This window comes from Opisthocomus hoazin, chromosome 4, assembly GCF_030867145.1.
Source record: "Opisthocomus hoazin isolate bOpiHoa1 chromosome 4, bOpiHoa1.hap1, whole genome shotgun sequence".
NCBI classification, from domain to species: Eukaryota; Metazoa; Chordata; class Aves; order Opisthocomiformes; family Opisthocomidae; genus Opisthocomus; species Opisthocomus hoazin.
Genome location: NC_134417.1, coordinates 45861572 through 45881100, shown reverse-complemented (window position 1 = coordinate 45881100; position 19529 = coordinate 45861572). Strand labels below are relative to the sequence as shown.

Below are 19529 nucleotides of genomic sequence, written 5' to 3'. Positions count from 1 at the left end.
AACTGTAGCGAGTAAGGAAAATATATGTATGTGCATATATGTATGTGCATACAGCTGACAAAGAAAAATGTGTTCCTTCACTCCTTACTTCAAGAAACAGAGAATTGCATCTCTCCATTAGGTAAAGCATTTCTTGGAGGAGATGAATAAACAAGTGCCTAACAAGCCATTGGTGAAGGTTGAATAGGGCTGAGATGATGCAGGTGCTACACTAAATGGCATTATAAATCAAAAGGCACCAAATAAATACAGTCACTGCTTGAAAGAAGTTGACTGTGGATTGGCTAAAGCTTGACTTTAGTCTGTGATGAGGCTGAAGAGACCAATTGGGGCTGGAAGGGTAAAGCAAAAAGGGGTTTAGAGATTTCTTATTGAAGAAGTAATGGAAGATGAACTCCAAAGATTTAGCTCTCTGCCACAGAGGTATTAAATAATTAAAGCTGGCAGTTGTCTAGGCTGAAAATGGTTACATCAAAGCCGAAATGTGGTTAGTGTCTCCTATATTAAAATCAGAAAGAGAAGAGGAAATTTAAACATTTTTATACAAACGTGTCACATGAGTGCTAAAATTCCACAGAGAGATTATATTAGTTGGTCTTTTACAAATGTCCTTTGTTTTCTGTTAATTTCTTCATTCTTTCCTTCAATCCTTCCAGCATTAACTGCAGTGGGAAAAGCTACTTATGGTGCTCCTTTAAGACAAAGCAAATTCAAAAATAACAGCACTAACACATGCACACTCTTTACAACTGAATACAGTGTTGCATTTACTTTTTCCTTAATTTTATTTTTGAATGGCAGCTTAAGAAAAATTAAGTATATACTGAGGTACTACTCACAGAAGTGCAAAAGTCAGTAAAATGTTAACTGCGTGGATCTGTTAAAATTTTGCCTGCTCCATTACATGCGCGTGACTTAAGTCGAAGCTCAGTGGATTTAAAAACTCGGACATAATTGTGCAGTCCTGAGGGAGTGAGGCTTAAGTACTCATATTTCTTCCCACTTTGTTATTACTAGATTATTGGTTTCTTATTCCACTACCTTAACTTGTATGACTTTACTGTTCAAATAGAAACTCATTGACTTGAAAATGAGCCGCATTGATTTGGCTCTACAACTTTGCCTCGGAGGATAATTTTTAATAATGTAAACCTCATGAAACCACAGACATCTGCATAGGAAGAAAAAAGAATAAGGCAAGTATTTCCACTTTGTCTTCAAGAGAACAAGGGGAATATAGAACATTGTATTTTTTGTTTCTATGTCTGCAGTTCTTAACCAAATGCTTTAACAGTTCCTAAGTCGTTATTCAAGCAAAATGATTAACTTCAAAGTCACAGAATATGGCCACGGGCCTGTAAAACCATTAGGATCCTCTTGGTTGATGTGTTGTAGGACTGTGAATTGCTAGAGGGTGATTAATAGCAAGGTTGAATTTAGCATTTGAAACAGAATCAGACAAATAGATTGGAAACCTCAGTTTTCCATGTGCAGCAAGGAAGTTACAGGACAGATGGGAGCACTGTAAACTCTTATATGATCTAAGAAAAAACCCTTGCTTTTGAGCTGAGAAGATTGCCATTAATGCTGAAAAAATAGTTGACTCAGGCACACCGATGAAAGAGGACACAGATGCTGCATTGGAATTGAGCAGCAAATCACAACATTTATTTACTGCTGCATGTATGCACATACACACAGACCTACTTTGTTGTCTATCCTGCGAATTCAAGGCATGGCACGACACGCCTAGTGAGGGATTCCCAAGTCCCGCTCAGGTTGGTTGTTTCGAGAGAAAGGAGCCCTGCTCCTATCAGTCCAGGTTCAACACTTACCAGCCTGACTCCTGACACTGCTGCCACAAGGCTGGGTGAATCATTACTCCAAATTTCACCGCCTGAATACATCTATTTTCTTTCCAAGGATTGGCCCGTTGCCATCTCAACACATTGGATTCTGTTCATTTCAGAGTGTGACCACTGTTCAGCCAAACACCTTGAAGTGCAATACATTATAAACAAAATCACCTGCATTTAGGACCTCCCTTTTTACTGGACATGAATAAGAAGCCAAAACAATTTGCTGATCCATCCTTTCCAGGAAAATCCCTGCATGACTCTCGCAAATGTCAGCAACTGTACTAGATGCACTGAGTAACTCCTAATTGCTTTAAAATCCAGACAAGGTGGATGGCGTGCTTGCTTTCTGTGCTGTATCTTCAGAGGTGGCTGCGCTTGCCGATAGGCTAAAGGCCTGCTTACAGGCATCTGCAAACCTGTCACCCTGCGGCTGCATCTCAGTGACGATGGGAGGGGCATTATGAGTCCCCAAGGGATGGCCTGACAGCGCACCACCTGAGCCCAGCTCTCTCCCCAACTTAGAACCAGGTAATGGCACTCTTTGAGACTTGTTTCTCTGATCACAATGCTGTGTCTGGCAATTAATGTCAAAGTTAATTAATATAGCTAATTCATACACATTACAAGATAGACAAATTTCCACTAGAAATGCAACTGTTTTCACCACCCTCTTTTATTAATGTTACTGAACAAAGATCAGCTGCCAATGTCTTACAGTTGTTACTGATCTGGGATGATCTATAAAATGTAAACCGAGGCTTAAAGCTTCTATTAATTTTCCTTTACCACCCCTCTCTCCTTGCCCCTCAGTCCATCTTTACTTTGACAAATGCCCTCTACAAATGCCAGCGTGCCCTGCCATTAACAACTCCTGCCTTCTGTAATATTAACAATCTCAGACAGCATAATTCACACAGTGCTGAAGAGGATTTTGTTTGTTTGTTTTACTGACATGTAATCAAAATAGATGAATAAAATCTGGTGTTGACTGATCAGAAGGTTCTTGCGCAAAATACAGCACAAAGTACAGTGCAGTCTGGATTGCCTCCAAATTGAATTACTGTGTTTCAGAACTGATGAGGCAAATCTAGGATTTGATGGAGATTTGTATTGGAGAGCTATGGGCTGGTCTTTCCAGAAGTCTGGAAGAGTCAGGGGAGAAAGTCAAACACCTGAACTCGTAGGAAATCGATGGGCAGAGGTTATTTAGGAGGTCGCCCCTGTAAAAATGGCTGAGCACCTTTTGTGAGCAGGCATGAAAGCAGCAAATCGTAGGCAAAAGGGGGATGGCAAGTGGATGGAAAACAAAGAGGGGTTTTTCCCCCTGGAACACACTAAAAGAAAGGAAAAGTTCTCTCTAAAAATGATCTTTTTTTCCTATCTACGTAGTAAACAAAAATCTAACACTCTGTGGACAAAAACAATTAAAAGAAATCTATATACTATAACAGAATTCACATGCCAGATTTCAGGTGTTTCAGTGCAATACATATTTTTACTTTTTCTTTTTTCCAAAGAAAACAGCCATATTTTGTTTGTTTTGTCAACATTCCACACTTATTTTTCATAATAAATAAAAGGCAGATTCCTTGGCCATATCTTATATTTGGCTGAAATACTTCCACACTTCTGCTGCAAGTCATGTTTAGAAAAAAGACCTTCTTTTTCTTTTCCTTGACAAAGGAAAACAGTACTGTTGTCAGGACATGGAGGCTGTTGTGGAAAGCTTTCTTCTGGAAAGCTGCTTTGGCAGGGATTTCCGGGAGTCACACCAGCAGACAAGTAATGCACTAGTGAATCAGAATCCTACAGTATGTTTTGTGACCAAATGCACTTAAAAATCTCTAAAAACTCCCGACTTTTACATGGCTGAATTAATAGCCCTTGAAAAAATCCTTTTATATTGTTTTGTTAATGCAATTGTTCAAATACTTTCATCCAGCTGTAAAGAAGAGATCCAGTAGGCTCTAAACTGGTTACATTTTCACAAAAACAGAAATATAGTGCCATCATGGCAAGGCGATAATTTTCTAATTGGATCAGGGATAGTGCAAACAATTTTCATCAGACATCTGTTTTTAATGTCTCGCTTCCTAGACTTGTAAGTTATGTGACAATGAATTTTCACTACAAAGCAGTTCCAGCCTTTGAGGCTGGAAACACACAAGTTTTCTTTTCCTTCTCTCCCTGAAATGCACAGTTCAGAAGAAGGCAAAGAACATAGCTTATTTTCGTTTCCTTAATTCAGAGAAATAGAATAATGAATTAATCCAATCCCTTGCTAGTTTGGAAGCTGATTGTAGTTTTAGGGACTTTTACATTTAGGAAAAAGAATTGCACTATCTTTTCAGGGGAACTTTTAGCTTAATATAAAGCTTTGTGACTTACTGATGTTCACTGAATGTTTCATTTCTGCCTCTGAAAAGCTCTTTTACAAATAAATGCACCCAACCAAAAACTGCTGTGTGCTACTCTAAATCTGGACAGAACAACTCCCAAGGAAAAGAGAGGTAATTTAGGAAGAAAAAGCAAGGAAAATGTTACTTTACCTATGTTTACATGACAGATGGTAAGCAGAATCCTGGGTAATCTGTTAGTCCTTGTGACTGAGATCAATTAAGTTTAGAAAAGCTATTTATTGCCAGGGAGATTTAAAAGTAATTAGCAATTATAAAGAAATCTGCAAGGGTCCTAATTATAATGAAGCAATGAGTTTAGTTTCTGGACAGGAAGGAGGTTCTAAATACAAGGGAAGTTTGTATCTTATCTGTTGTTTATTAAGAAAATAGCAAGCCTTATATTTTTGCTGTTATGGTGATGATCTCTGGAAAGGCCTCCTGGATTTATACCACAATGCTGACACAATAGCAACAGCCCTAATACCGGTTTATTAAAACCCAACTGCAGGATTAAGTACTTAGTTAAGAACATTTAGCAATAGTTAGGAAAAGACTTGAAGATCTTGCTACTGTTGTATTTTATATTCTTTCATAGTTAATAAGAACTTTTCCTGCTGTTGCTTTTAGTTTTAATTAGTCATTTATTTGTACCATTAAAATAATGTTTTTTTCCTCTGTTTCCACAAGCTGGGCATAAGGTACTTCTGAGAATAGTTTAATTGACACCACTAAGTTTCGATGCGGTGTACATCTGGCTCCCTGACAATGATTCAAAACTAAATTCCACCTATTTGAGCCACATAATATTTTGATTAGTTCCTGCAGTAAGCAAACCTTTTTCTTGTTTACAAAGTCCATTGTTTTTAGGTATGCAGATCTTTTTAATGAAAGCACTCACTCAAAGTTGCATGAAGAAAACTTGCTTGCAGAGAGCTCTCCTGATGAAGGATGGCTGGATGACACACAAACGCTCAAGCAGCTGTTCTGGGGTGCAAGGTGAAGTGGAAGCTCTGCAAAGATGCTCCAAAACAGTTCCCAGTGCAAAGCTATTTACCAGGTGATCACCAGGGATCTCTGACTGCTGGAAAGCACATATAAAACCCCAGCATAAAGGTCGTCATGGAACATTTCTGTCAACCACACAGTTATAAATTAGGCAAACAGCTGAGATGAAGGAAAAGGCAGCAGCAACAAAACCCTAGAGTTTATGGGACATGTGAAGTTCTGTGGTTTGTTGAAGATGCTTGGGCATGCCATGATGAGAGGCCTTCTCAGTCACCTGCTGTCCAGATTGCCTGACTTTCTTCCCTGCTGTGCCAGTGTTGTTATTCCTGACTCTGATAGACACATGGAAAAATGGAAATTTAAGCCTCCACTGTTTCAGCGTGATGTGCTGACCCTTCAGGAAAACAGCTCCTGCCAGTAGTGATTGCTCAAACAGTAGTAGGAGTTCTTTATGCCTGAGGGCTTCTTTAAACTAGATTTCTTTGTTGACATGTTGTAAGAAATGCTTTTCTCCATGTACACTACTCTCAGATGGCTGCACTGAACAAAATATCCTTTTTTTTTACTTTCAGTTACCAGTAATCATCCTCAGAAATGTGTTTCATTAAGATATGGGTGAGGTATGTATATATCCTCAACACCTCTGGTTTTGAATAGCCCCTTCAGCACATTTATAAGAAAACCATCCATATTTTGAAGCCTGATATGTAATAATTAGAGGACTGAAATAAAATAATTGTGACAAACATTAAAAATTTTATATTCTAGTTTACTCTTTTCAATGGTATACTCCATGCTCTTCAGCAGAATACCTAAACAGCTGCAGTCTTACCCAAAGAACAGTACTCTCAAAGTCTTTTGAATTCTTCTGTAAGGTTTAAGGTTTTTTCTTCCCTCTCTGAGAACTTTTAAGACTTTGGTAATTGTTTTGTTTTGTTTAAGATTTTGTATGTTTAACATATTATTTCTTTTCCATCTTTAAGATGTTATTTGCTTAATTAACGCTTAGAAACTTGGGGTACGTTCATGCAACCAGCACAAGAACAGCTTTGCCCTATCAACAGCTACCTTTTTGAGAGCCCGTCTCAATTAATATGCATCAGAACCAAACTTGTGAACACTTTCCTCAAGCCATTCAATATGTAAGCATGTCCTATGTGTAAATGACTTTGGCATTCATATCTGCTCATCTTTTGGTTCTTCTGTCCTTCCCCTTCTCTTCTTTGCAAATTCTGGGGTGCTATAAGATGATTGTGAGAGACAGAAAAGGACAGAAAAGCCCCAGATATGAAGTTTAAGGTTTTTGATGTTTGTAGGCTTAATGTTAGATTTCCAGGACCACTTACAGAGATTTAGGTAAACATTGCTCATTCTTATTGCTGCTAGGTATTTATAGCTTCTATGATACTCAGTGAAGCAGGTGAATGTTCCAGATGCATGAAAAGCATGTCACTTTATTTCAGCCATGGATTTGAGGACCCAATGTTAAGCATAAGTGTGAATACAAAATATGGTAGTAAGAGAACACTCCACTGCCTGCTGTTATCTGAGCTCCCCATCAAAATTAGTCCTGTGAATGCAAAACGAGACGCACTATTTTTAAAACTTTCTAAAATGGCTTTGGCTGATGTTGTGGCCCTGAATGAGTGAAAGTCCAATATTTTCCATATTCTTTCCAGTATTTTTACTGTTACTTTTATTGAATCTTCATAAGGTCTTTCCTTCTTTCATACTACCTGATCCTTCTTAGCACATGAATAATTTCATGACTTTGTAAAGACCTAGAGATGAATTAAATTTGAGATGAAAGGAAAAGAGATTAATAATGAAAAGGAAAAAGCTTTCTCCTTTAAAAAAGTGACTCTACTACTACAAATTCACTGCCAGCGCTTTTCTGAGAAGTATTTATGATCACAGATGCTTATAAGCCAAGAAATTTTTGCAAAAAAAATTATGTGTTTAAGGAATATTTTTATGCATGTAAGGAACATATCCTTAACAACTCATATCCAGGTTTTACTTTTAGAACAGTGCCACAATATTTTAGTATAATTTATTAAAAAATTAATAGGCTGTTAGCTCTCAAGTTGTAAATGAAGCATGTAGGAGGAGACGGATTACTACTGTACGGCTCCTGCAAAAGGGAATAATTATAGTCCTCCTAGATAAGAAGGGGGTGGAAAAATACTGTGTAATAAGTTCTGTATACTTTTTCCTTCCAGTGACAGACTCATTCAGTTTTAAAAATTGAGTATTTATAAGCTCCTGCTGGATGGTTGTTACCTGCCATGTGACTAGTCTACAGAGAGGAGGAACGGTTACAGCTGTAGAGGGCCCATCTGCGGCTCCTCCTGGTTGTAGCTCTGAGAGTTGGCAACAGACTCCTGTATTGTCCAAGAGAGTGGCTCTCCAGGGCACATTTTCAAAATGACAATGAAAAATTTGGAATTCATTAGTTTGCTGGCTCCGGTTGTGTAAATTTTGTTGTTTATATTGTACCTACTCTTCCTAGCTGAAACTGGGAACTTTTTTGGTCTGTGTGCTGTATTTAAAGACTGTATCTGTCGCAGAGAGTTTGAAGTCAAGTTAGTCAATGACAGGAGAGAAAAAGGAGAGCTTGAGAAATTACCTGGATTGTCAGAAAAATGGGGTAGCTTGGCGGCAGGCTCAGGAAGAGAAACCCAACTTCCCCTAGCTTGTACATGAATGTCTGATTCAGACTGGATCAGTGTTGCTTGTGCAGCTCATCCAGCCCCTTTGAAGCTGATGGAGATCTATGAGACTTCAGTTCTCCTAAGTGTTGAGGAGTACTTCATGGACAGAGGCATTTTTCTCTAAAATTCATGTATACACCCTCCTTCATCCCACTTTACAACTTCTATGCATTTCGCAAAGACAAATTTTACTTTGTATGTAAAACAGTTCAATTTGGATTCTCTATGCACTGAAAATTGCCATTTTGTTTGGTTCAGAACACCCTTTATTTTTCATTAGTTACAAGAATGAATAGTATCTTGTGCTTTTATAAATCCCACAAGGATTTTGAAAATTTCTTATGACTTAGGAATTATAGCGCCTCGAAGGAGCCAAGCTTGCTGACTTTTGACCAGAGACAAGTTATAACCTCTCTTTAAATTGTAGATCTCTGAAGAGGCTGAACCTTAGTCTTCTTCAGAAAACATCTTTTAACCTGTGAATGACTAATACTGACCAGTTAAAAACAAACTACTAAACTGCTTTCAAGTGGTTAACCTCAGGTATGTTAGACACAGACAGACAAATGATGTCTCTGAAATATGTTTTTCATATGTGGTCTGTGTCAACCCTAGGATGATGTTTTCTCAGCAGCTGAGATTTATTCCTGAACTGCATGCAGTAACTATGGAAGAAACAGCTTTTACAGAACAAAATTATTTTAAAAGGTTATCAGAGTTGATGGACGTTCTTCCAAACAAATCCCCTCTGTGTGGACCATAGGGGTGCTTTTTTAACTTTGGACTGTTACCTTATTCCGTATAGGGCAGCAGGAAGATTAGGCAAACTGATGTTCCTTTTTTCTTTGAATCTGGACTGAGGTTTAATTTCTAGCAAAAAGAAACCTGTTCTTCTTGAGCTAAGAACAGTTACTCCATTTCCATTGCCAGCTTTGCATCAGGTGTACTCTGTCAGAAAAGGATATGAAGCCCTCTGTTATCCAGCTCCAGTAATACTCCTCCTACTACCAACTTCATTGCTAATAAAGGTACAGTAAGTGCATAAAACCTGGAAAAGGGAACTTTTAAAGGGTTTGTGGCAAGCAAAGGTTCCTCAGGGAGGCCATGCTTGATCCCACTAGAAAGCACTGCCTACGGCAAAGCTGAACTGGGCATTTACAGGCAGGATTTTCACAGTCCTTAGCTGGGCACTTACTGTAGATGGAAATATTTCTTTTACATGTGCAGACCCGTTGTTGCCAAACATTGGACCCCTAATTTTCTCTCCTCCTCTATAGCTGTTGACTATGTTACAGAGTCTATAAGCTGGTGATCAGTTTATTTAGTTTGGGCATTATCAACTGGAGTATCCACAAACTAGCAGACATAACTGAGGATGCTTGTCTGAGTAATTGTCCTTATATCTATTTGGTCGTCACATAGGAGGCTGGGAATCTTATACTTTCTAGTCAGTAATGAGTTATTCCATTATTACAGCTCAATTAGCACATTTAGCCTAACTAATTCATATTTGCAACATGATTTGAAAAGATAACTGACTATAGATGTAGTTAGTTCTTGGTGTGCGACATGGACTCAGCCATTCATTTTGTTATTAGTATGTGGCAACTCAAAGGAAATGTTGGGCAAAAGAAGAAAAGAGAAGAGAAAGCTGTACAAACAGGGCAGTGGTTGATTCTCACTGAATAATCCATAGCTTCAAGGCTGGCAGTATTTTACCAGCAGGAACTCTTTCTTTAATCGGAAGGTAGACTGCAAAGATTGCAAAGCCTCTGGAATGAAATGCTGAGTAACCAGGCAGCTGGGGATAATTTATTGTGGCCTTTCAATATATAAAGGGGGCTTATAAGAAAGATGGGGACAAACTTTTTAGCAGGGCCTGTTGCGATAGGACAAGGGGTAATGGTTTTAGCCTAAAAGAGGGTAGATTTAGCCTAGATATGATGAAATTTTTTATACTGAGGGTGGTGAAACACTGGAAGAGGTTTCCTGGAGAGGTGGCAGATGCCCCATCCCTGGAAACATTCAGGGTCAGGTTGGTTGGGGCTCTGAGCAACCTCATCTGGTTGAAGATGGCCCTGCTCATTGCAGGGGGCTGGACCTTTAGGGGCCCCTTCCAACCCAAACTATTCTATGATTTTATGACTGCTGTGTCCTACCATGTGTGTCTTAAGCTATGCGTACCACTTTCCACCCATAAGTCCTGGATTCCTGACGCACTCCACACCTGCACTGATGTAGTAAGAAATAAAAAGTAGGATAGCCTATCCTGGCAGCAGACAGATGTAGCAGGTTTGTATTGGCTGTGAATAATTACATAGCAATAGAAAGCCCAGGGCAAAAACGTAAATAAAAAAGGTAGGATTTTCCCCTCAGTGAATATAAAAAAATACAAACCAATGATGATTATGGTCAATGAGGGAAGGTAATAAGGCTTAAAATTTTCAGCAGGCAGCAGTGCGTAGGGTAAGGCATTAAACTGAAGGGGTCTGGGTGGGGAGCTGGCGCCGGTTCTGGATCTGCACTCCCCATGCTCTGTTTTTCTCTCAGCGTGGCCACACCAACGTCCCTAGAAACGTCCCCTTGCCTACAGGATAAATCCTGGCTCGGGGGGGGAAATTTCCACCGGGGCTCTCTTCCGGCCGGGTTCCAGTAGGAGTTGCCCTGAAAGCACACCAGCCCTAGAATCACAGAATCGTGAAGGCTGGATAAGACCTCTAAGATGATCAAGCCCAGCGGTCAACCCGACACCACCGGGCCTGCTAACCCACGGCCCGGTACGGCAGGGCAGCAGAACAACACCGACAGGCTCTCCCGCCGCGGAGCCGGCCGCTGCGGCACCCACCTGTGACTCCGTCACACCCCCCGCCCGCCCTGCCGCCGCACCGCACCGCTCCGCCCCGGCCCCCTCGGCACCGGCGCTGCCCGTGGAAGCCCCGCCCCGAATCCCCCCCGCCGGCCGCAGCACCCGCTCCCCGGTCCCGCCCGCCGCCGCAGCGGGGGACCCTTCCCGGGGAGGCCGGGCCGGCGGGAGCCCCGCCCGCGCTGCCGGGGGTGGCGGCGGTGCGGGGCGGTGCGGTTCCCGCCCGGCAGCAGCAGCAGCAGCACTAGCAGCAGCAGCGTCGGTCGCTCCGCAGCCGCGGCCCAGGTAAGCAGCGAGGCTCAGCCGGCCGCCGGGGCGGGTGCCGCGGGGTCGGGTTCGGCGGCAGAAGCGCTGGAGTGAGGGATGGGGTGGGCAGAGGAGGGGGCTCCGCCGCCGAGACGCGTTTGCTTGTCGGCTTTCTGCTTGTTTGACAAAACGCGACCTGAGGTGGCCGTGGCCTGGCGGGTTGCGCTGGCTGTTTGGGAAGCATTGCGTGGTGGCTGCCCGCCTGCACCTGGGTGGGCTCGGCTGCGTGTGAATAAGCGGTTTCAGGGGTAGGCACGTACAGAAAACCGCGTACGGGTTACTGCCACTCTTTTTGGATGGGTAGGGGCCGCGAGGGAAGGTGACGTTAATAGCTGTCATTGCATGAAAAGCATCGTATCTATTGTAGACGGTAGGATATTTATATATATTTTTAATGAGGAACTACAAGGTGTTTGTCAGGACCAGTGAGCGTACGTTGGCCGAGATGCGTATCAGTAATATACAACCGAAGGCACGAGCCTGCTCCATATCGTAAAGAACTGGAAGCCTGTGGCTTGCGTATTGTATTTAAAGTGGAACGCTGCATGAAAGACAGCATCCTCTTTTAAAAAGGTCTTGAGCAACAGCCAGTTGAAAAAGCCTGTTGTAGTACTGTGATAGGCAGTAGCTTCTATGTAGGTAGTGTACGAGAGATAGCCTTCATCTGTTTCTCTCAAATAGTAGGAGGGACCAGATGACTGTTTCAGGAAAATATTTTAAAGCATAGGTTGGATAGGTGGGCTATAACAGATAAAACAGGATTGAATGACTTCTATTGGAAAAACTGGGAAGGAGGCTGAACCATAGTATGAGTAAATGGCTGTGCTTGTAGCAGAGCTATGAAATACATCATCTGACAGAGAAAATCCACCTCTCAACTGCAGAAAGCAGTCAGGCATTCAGGGTCTGTGGAGGGAGTCCTTCATATGGAGAGGCTTCTGTGGAAAAAGCCACTAATTAAAGCAAGTGGGATCAGTCCCTCTTTATCCTATTGACAATTTAATGTTTAAAAATGACCCTTTGACTGCCTCGGGAGGTAAATCAGCAATTGGAATGTGCTTCTGATGAATAAGGCTGTCATTTTATGGCTGGCTTTTTTTTTTGGGGGGGGGGGCAAAGTAGTAGATTAAGGAATGCAATTCTAAAGCGAATTTTAACAAAGCTATAATTTTCTCCTAATGCTTTGCAGCAGTACCTCTGGAAAGCAGATGCAACTGTTAAAATCTGTATTAAGCTCTAACTCTTACATTTGCGGAGTGATTTTTAACCAGATAAATTGCAGGAATAGATAGCAGTATAACATCAGTGACACTACCTGTATCTGTAAATATTCTAGTGACTTTACTTAAAAACTATATTAATTAGAGCTAAATCTAGACATATGAGCAGTTGGCTATTGCCTACTGTGCTGTTGTCTGAGGGTGACCTGTTCTCCTCTGGTTTATGTAGCAGACTTGCTGTAGGTCCTAATTATAAATTAATGTTTGATGCAGATGCAGTGACATTATTATGGTAAATTTATTGCAAGCTATTCTGATTGTAGTGGATCGTGGTAATCAACTGTGCGAACACCAGTTACTCCTTTAAAAATATTTGTGACTTCTGAGGATTTGAAAACTGCAGAAATACCTTTAATCCTATTAGGACTGATGGAATTTACCCTTGTAAACTGATGTTCTCTAGATTAATGCCAAATATGGAATCGTTTGAACTTTAGTCTTTCCGCTGGAGAGATTAAAGAAAGAGGGAAGGCAATTACAAGTGTTACAATGGTAGAGATGCAATTATGCGATTGTATACAGGATCTGCAGTTACAATAGCATAATGTAGAATAAAATAAAACTAAAGCCATTTATTTCTGCTAATAGAACTGATGTGCTAATATAATGCTAAAATAGCTGAAATGATGTGCATACATTAAAGACTTTTATGTATTGACACTGACTGCCTTACAAAGTTTGAAAACACTGGGCAATCTTTCCTCTCCTGGCAACAGGAGGCAATATTCCTAAGTGCTTGTGCTGTAGCGTCTGCTCTGGTGCTGCCTTCCCTCGGAGGTCTTGCCAGGGCTGAGTTTTGCCTTAACAGATAAGCTGAATCAGCACAGATTGCATTTCTTCAGTCTGCAGAGGCCCATAGCAAGAGTTTAGCTAAGCCAAATCCCTCGGTGGGGGTGCAACAGACCTCGGTTGCATCGACAAAACCCAACCGACTCATGCTCCAGTCTAGCTCACAGCAGGTAAACAAATTCTTCTCTGAAGACTATAGCTACACCAGAGGTGTTGGCCATGCTGTAAATTGGATTAATCAATTGCTAGGTAAATAGAGGCAATTAATGTACACATAACTTCTAGTGTATGTACTTGCAAATGGCTTATTCTGGTCAGAGTTAATGGATCTGTGTGAAAACTTTCACTGAACTATTTCATGACATCCTTTTTTTGTGGAATATACGAACTGGTATGCCTGGCTGTATTTACTAAACAACTAAATGAATTAATAACCAACAAATTTGTGAATAGTTACTAAGCTTTTTCATCCAAAGCTCAGCTTTGTGGTGGAGCACAACTAAAGATAGTGTGCTGTCTGCAACAGCTCCCCTATGAGTGATAGGGTCTGAATTTATGACTGTGATACTGAAGGTGGTTAAGTCAAAATCAGTAGAAGTTAAAGTAAAGCAAAAACTGTCTTGTCATTCCCTGAATTATTCCAAGAAAAACGTTAGACAGCACAGTTACTGTGGAGTAACTGCAGATAACTTGGCTGGAGGCATGTGCTGGCCACAGTAAATATAAAGAATAGGAAAAAAGAAAATTGCTGTTAAGTTTCTAACTTAACATCCACAAAATGAATGCTTCATAGTTGACTCTCATGACTGGCTGAAGACTGAGTTATTCTTCAAAAAAAAAAATAGGAGTGAGATCAGATTGTCATTTTGGACCTACTTTGCAGCCTGTTGTAAATAAAGCTTTTCAAACTTGAGTTTGAGGTACTGGTACTAGAACTCAGAATGCTGAGGTTAGAGGTTAGATCATTAATGATAGGAATACGGTAATTGCTGCAACAAGGAGTGATGGGTATGGGAAGGCGTGACCCATCTCTTGCTCCTGGCTGATTGAGGAACTAGATTATGCCGAACACTTAGCCACCTGTTTGGGTAAGAACACGATAGATCTCTGCTTGATACTGGGTAGTCCTTGTCACTAGTGACAATATATGTAATCCATAGTTAAATGGTTCATTTTGACCTTTAGTTTGTTGATAGCATTCCCGGGCAGAAGTGTATGAGCTGGCACACTTACCAGTTTTCCTTTGCAAAGCTCATTTGAGCACTGGGTGAGGGTCCAACTTGTTCTCTGTTGTGGGGGTGACTTCTCTATGCTCTCTCATCATTCCTTCTGCATCAGACAGCGGGTTTTATCCAGTGTGCTGTGACGCTGAGGAAAAGATTTGCTAACTAAAATTGCTTTGGCAGGCTCTATTTGGGGGCATGATATAAGGGGCAAGGCAGAAATTTAGTGCCACAAGTAGGCAGTGCATTAAATGCTGCAAGCAGAACTACTGATCTTACTGCAAGCAGCAGTGACCACTGGAGCTTGTTGCTCTAAGAAAAGCACAAGGGGAATTGTATGATTCTTTGAGTAAGGATCATCTCTAACATCTGGTTTAATTTTCAAAGTCATTGCTTCATCAGTCCGTTCCATTCATAAAGTGTGGAGACCTCAAATGAAACTCCTGTGCCACTGTTCAGGATCAGGTTTTCAACTTAGCCATCTTGTTTAAAAAAAACAAGTAAGCTGGGGAACAGGGCTCTGTTTGCAGGCTCACAGAATGGCTGAGGTTGGACGGACCTCTGGAGGTTGTCTGGTCCAACCCTCTGCTCAAAGCATCTAGGGCGGGCTGCATGGGACTGTGTCCGGCTGGGGTTTGAATATCTCCAGTCTCCGGGGATGGGGACTCCACAGACTCTCCAGGTCACCTGTACCTGTATTGGACCATCCTCACAGTGAGAGTTTCTTGTTTTAAAATGGGATTGCTTGTGTTTCTTTTTGTGCCTGTTTCCTCTTGTTCTTTCACTTGGCACCCGTGAGAAGAGTCTGGCTCTGTCTTCTTGACTCTCCCTTCTTTGTCACAAGGGCATGCTTCTGGCTTATGGCCAACTTGTTGTCCACCAGGGCTCCCAGGTCTTTCTCTGCAAAGCTGTATTCCCAGCCAGCTGGCCTCCAACCTCTACTGGTACAAAAGGAGAGGGAGGGCTAGACAAGAAGGGAGGAAGAAGAGAAAATGGCAAAGATAAAAGAGTAGGAGAATGGGGTGGGAGTGTGCAGAGGAATGCAGGCGGCTGGAGCCAGTATGCTGCTTCCAGCAGGCTGGTTTACCTCACCCTCATTATAACACTATTGGAGGGAGACCACAGTCTTGAATGTCGATCCACAAGTGCTCCTATGCTTGGTAATTTAAGCAGGATTTAATGCATCCTGCAACTATAAACAATGACATCAGTATGAATCAAAAAGGATGTGTGAGTTTTGTTCTGAGGTTGGTGTATACACTTCCAGGGCAGCCGGGACACTTTCCTTTTCAACGGTCTTTGCAATGGCGTAGTTCTGTCAGGTTTGGTATGATTTAATAAAATGTTCGGCTGGGCAGCTCATGTCACTTTACTAAGCTCTGTCTATCAAGGCAGACTTTTGCAGGAAGAGCCTTTAAGTAAAGCATCACGATGCCTCAAAGTAGCAAATGTAGTTTTATGACAAGACACTAGAGCAGTATATTAGTTGTGGAACACATGGGGGAATCGGTGGTGAAAGAAGCCTTCTGTGGTCACTGAAAGGATCACTGGCATTCCGATTGTAATCCAGTGGTAGTCCTCTGGAATAGATGATGCAGGACTACATCTAGGAGTCCTTTATGATGGTCCTAAAATGGAGGTTGCGCAGTAGGATTGATTGTGGGGTTTCATAATACATGTATGCGTGTGCATTTGAGCATGTAACTCTTTCATGTTTTGAAATAACACAGGTGTATTGGGAGTTTTTCATATCTGAGAAATAGTTGCAGCTTTGTGCTTAACATTGGCCCAGATGTACATCCAGTGTAAATAGGTCAATCAAAATCAATGGAGCAGCACCTGTCTGCCGTTTGTGCACCTTGCCTGCTGTGTTTTTTTCTTCCAGAAGATTGGAAGTCACCCAAGACATAAAATAGAGGGATTTAGCTTGATCAGTGGTGTTCTTCCTCAAAGACTTCAGAGGTGTGATCCATGTGATCTGTTCTAAGCTGTTGAAGCAATGACTTCACACATGTTCTGCAGCTTCATATGAGAGAGTTGCAGGCAGAGTACTCTCTGTACATGAGCACACACAGAGGAACTAAGATGAGCTTTTCACATGGTAAGATATTAAGAGGTAGAGCTAACATCTGTAAGTGGAACTGAAAGCCATACCATAGCTTTTACGTATTGCTAGTACTCCTTTGCTCAGCTTCATTTTTTCATACCTGTGTAGATTAACAGTGTAACTGAAATCAGAACAGTAGTTAATCAAGATGTATGTTATCTCTTGAACAGTTCTCTTTGCTTTAGTTTCTGAGTAAATAGTTAAAGGAATATCATGTAACCAGACACTTGAAGACACTCCGGGAGTTTTGTTAGTTAACCTGTGCTTTCCATAGTTTATGTGATGTCTGTCATTATGTAGGAAAATACTTAAAATAATGACAGTATTATATACAAAGGACTGGAAATAGAATAAATCCAAGGTTTGAATACAAAATAGTACTGTAGCATGCTATTTATAATGGTAGATTCAAGGGGATCTCCTATTAATTTCTGTTTCTATCAGCATTTGAGCAGAGCCTGTGCCATTGTGAGGGTAATTAATCTTAGTGATCAGCCAAGAGAAAACGGTTTTAGATGTCTTTTCACTCTTTATTTTGCTTGCTGCTGTTGGCTCATTCCTTTTTGTTCTCCAGTGCAGGCTACATCGTATCTATCCCTGCAGTCGCACAATTGACATGACTGCATACGCAGAGTGCTTATTCTGTAGGAATTCGGCACATGACAACCAATTTTTCTGTTGAACTGTAATCAGTTCTTCAGTAGTGTTGTGAGCATGGTATGCTGTCAGAGTTCTCTTTACCTGCACCAGGCATGTGCCAAAGCCAATGTCCCAGATGAATGTTGTATTTTTTTTCATGCTAAATCGTGTCTCTCATTTTAGCCAGTACTTCTGAAGGACAGCTCTACGACTTCACTGAAATCAAGTCCTGAAAGTTGTCAGGGGGAAGAGGAGAGCCTACAGAAAGTTGGTTGTTACCTGGAGATTCAAAGTCAAGGACTCTAGTGTAATTGTGCATGACCTTTCAGATCCAAGATCTGTCTGCATCAAGGAGGAGGCACAGCTCACTTGAAACGCCTCCCAGGATCAGGGCCCTTTCTGGCTCCAGCAGGAGTTTCAGGTTTAAATGGGAATTCAGTCAGATGTACCTTTGTGCCATCAGTGTGTGACATGCCAGCTCTTCTATGCAGGGACAGGGTGGCTTTTTGTCCCACCCTTTGTGGTGGGAAGTTGCAGCAGGATGTAAGGCTACAAGTGCTTAATATAGTATAAAATACCATTGCAGATGGTTTTTAGGCATTCTGACTGAAGCAAGTTAATTTTCAGTTTTCCATGGTAAAAAAAAGGGAGGGAGAGAGTAGCCTAGGTAAGATGTGTATACTACAAACCATATATACATGAAGCCATATTAACCTTTAAAATACTTGTGAACGGTTTCTGTAGAGAGCAGGGGCAGCTCTTAAGCAGCAGCAGCCAAAATGTGGAGAGCGGCAGGTGTTGTGCATGCCATTTTCTGTGCCATGGTGCTGCAGCCAGAGGTGTCTGGTGAAATCTCATAACAAAGCAGTTGAATGCTGTGAGAAGTTGAACACAGCTCAGCAAAGCAGATCTGAACCACCATGGACGCCTGTCTGCCAGTAAGCAGATAATTGGACTCTGTTGTTTAACTGAACTTCCATGAAACTAAAATATGTTTTGGTAAAATCCACCATGAAAATGTGTTCTGCTTGTGGATCCTGTGTATAGGGGATCAAGATATTGGCAGGGGTGGGGAGGGGTATCTGTTGGGTACACAGGTTGTGCTCTCTGTGCTGCACAGTCTGCGGTGGGGCATCAAGCGTATATGAGTGACTCTCCATAACTCTCGCTGATGAATACTGCAGTGCCTAAGCAGAGAACCTGTTTCTGGGTTTTCAGGGGTCCTTTTGGTTTGGAGGACCAAATTTAAATACGTGGAAGGCACTGCAGCTGTAGATAGGTTTGAGGAAGCTGACTGTGATTTCCTGAGTAGTTCTACAAAAAAATCCCTCCGACTGAATTTTCTTCCTGTCTCACTAATTCACTCTGCTCATGAAAAACTTTGAACAGTGTTCAGAGTCACTTTTTTGGAAGGCGTTTTTTATTTTGTGTTACTTTAATTGCTGAACTTAAATCTTGGCCACTCTGTCAACCTTCACTTTCTCAAATTAGTAGCATTCCTGTTCCTGAACTAGTGTTTAAATGCAAATTAGTCTCTTTCCACAAGAATCAACCTTTAACAAACAAATTGACAATTCAGAGATGCTATTTGTGCCATTTTTTTGGTAAAGTGTTTGAAGTTTGTAAGGTAGGAGCATGTTCTCAAATTTATAAGATATACACACACGGAATGTGATGTTTTGAAAACTGTGCAAAGAAATCCTAGAGTCCTCTACTTATATTCCCAAAAATCAATAACCTACAGAAACAGTGTGGTCTGTAATCCATTATACTGAAAGCTCTGGAGAGCAATAGGAGCTGCATGGCACAGAGCCATATATACTTAAATTGAATGTCTTGTAGAATGAGATTAATAAATATCTTGGAATAATACACCCACTTCTGTAAATTTACAGGTTCCACCAGCTGGCAGATTAAAAATAAGAAAACAAGAAGCTGGAAGACTTGCTGTTACCAGGAAGATCAGAACCAATGGACTGTACAGATACAGATATGTTTGAAGGCATCTGCTCTTCCCGTTACAAGGTAAGACACAAAAGGATTTTTCTGCTGGTTTGTTTTTCTTCAGTGCAGTGCAGCTCTCTTCTGTGGCACTGCCCAAGATGGCGATGGAGGTGTTCTCCAAAGCTTGTTCAGTCTAGTGGCTCGTTGCTAATCACTGTGGCCTACAATTAATGTATGACTGGACTATATTCAGAACTGAAGTGGCCTCAACTTTCAAAAGTCAGTGACAAATGTGGATCCTCAGGGCCTGTAAAATTCAAAGTTTTATTATGTAAAGTATCTGTTCAGATAGCTCTACAGGTTATCTATTTTTGGCATGTGCTAACAGGAGACCTTTCCAC

At 41.4% G+C, this 19529-nt stretch overlaps 1 protein-coding gene across 2 annotated transcripts in view; it reads left to right on the top strand.

The window, feature by feature from the left end:
* Positions 1 to 11032: 11032 nt before the first annotated feature.
* The window catches only part of TMEM108 (transmembrane protein 108), a 172528-nt gene continuing 164031 nt past the window's right edge, over positions 11033 to 19529 (top strand). For both annotated transcript variants that reach the window (XM_075417414.1, XM_075417412.1), the window contains exons 1-2: positions 11033 to 11125; positions 19080 to 19209. The gene's annotated coding sequence lies outside the window, so the exon portion shown is untranslated. The remainder of the gene's footprint in view (positions 11126 to 19079; positions 19210 to 19529) is intronic.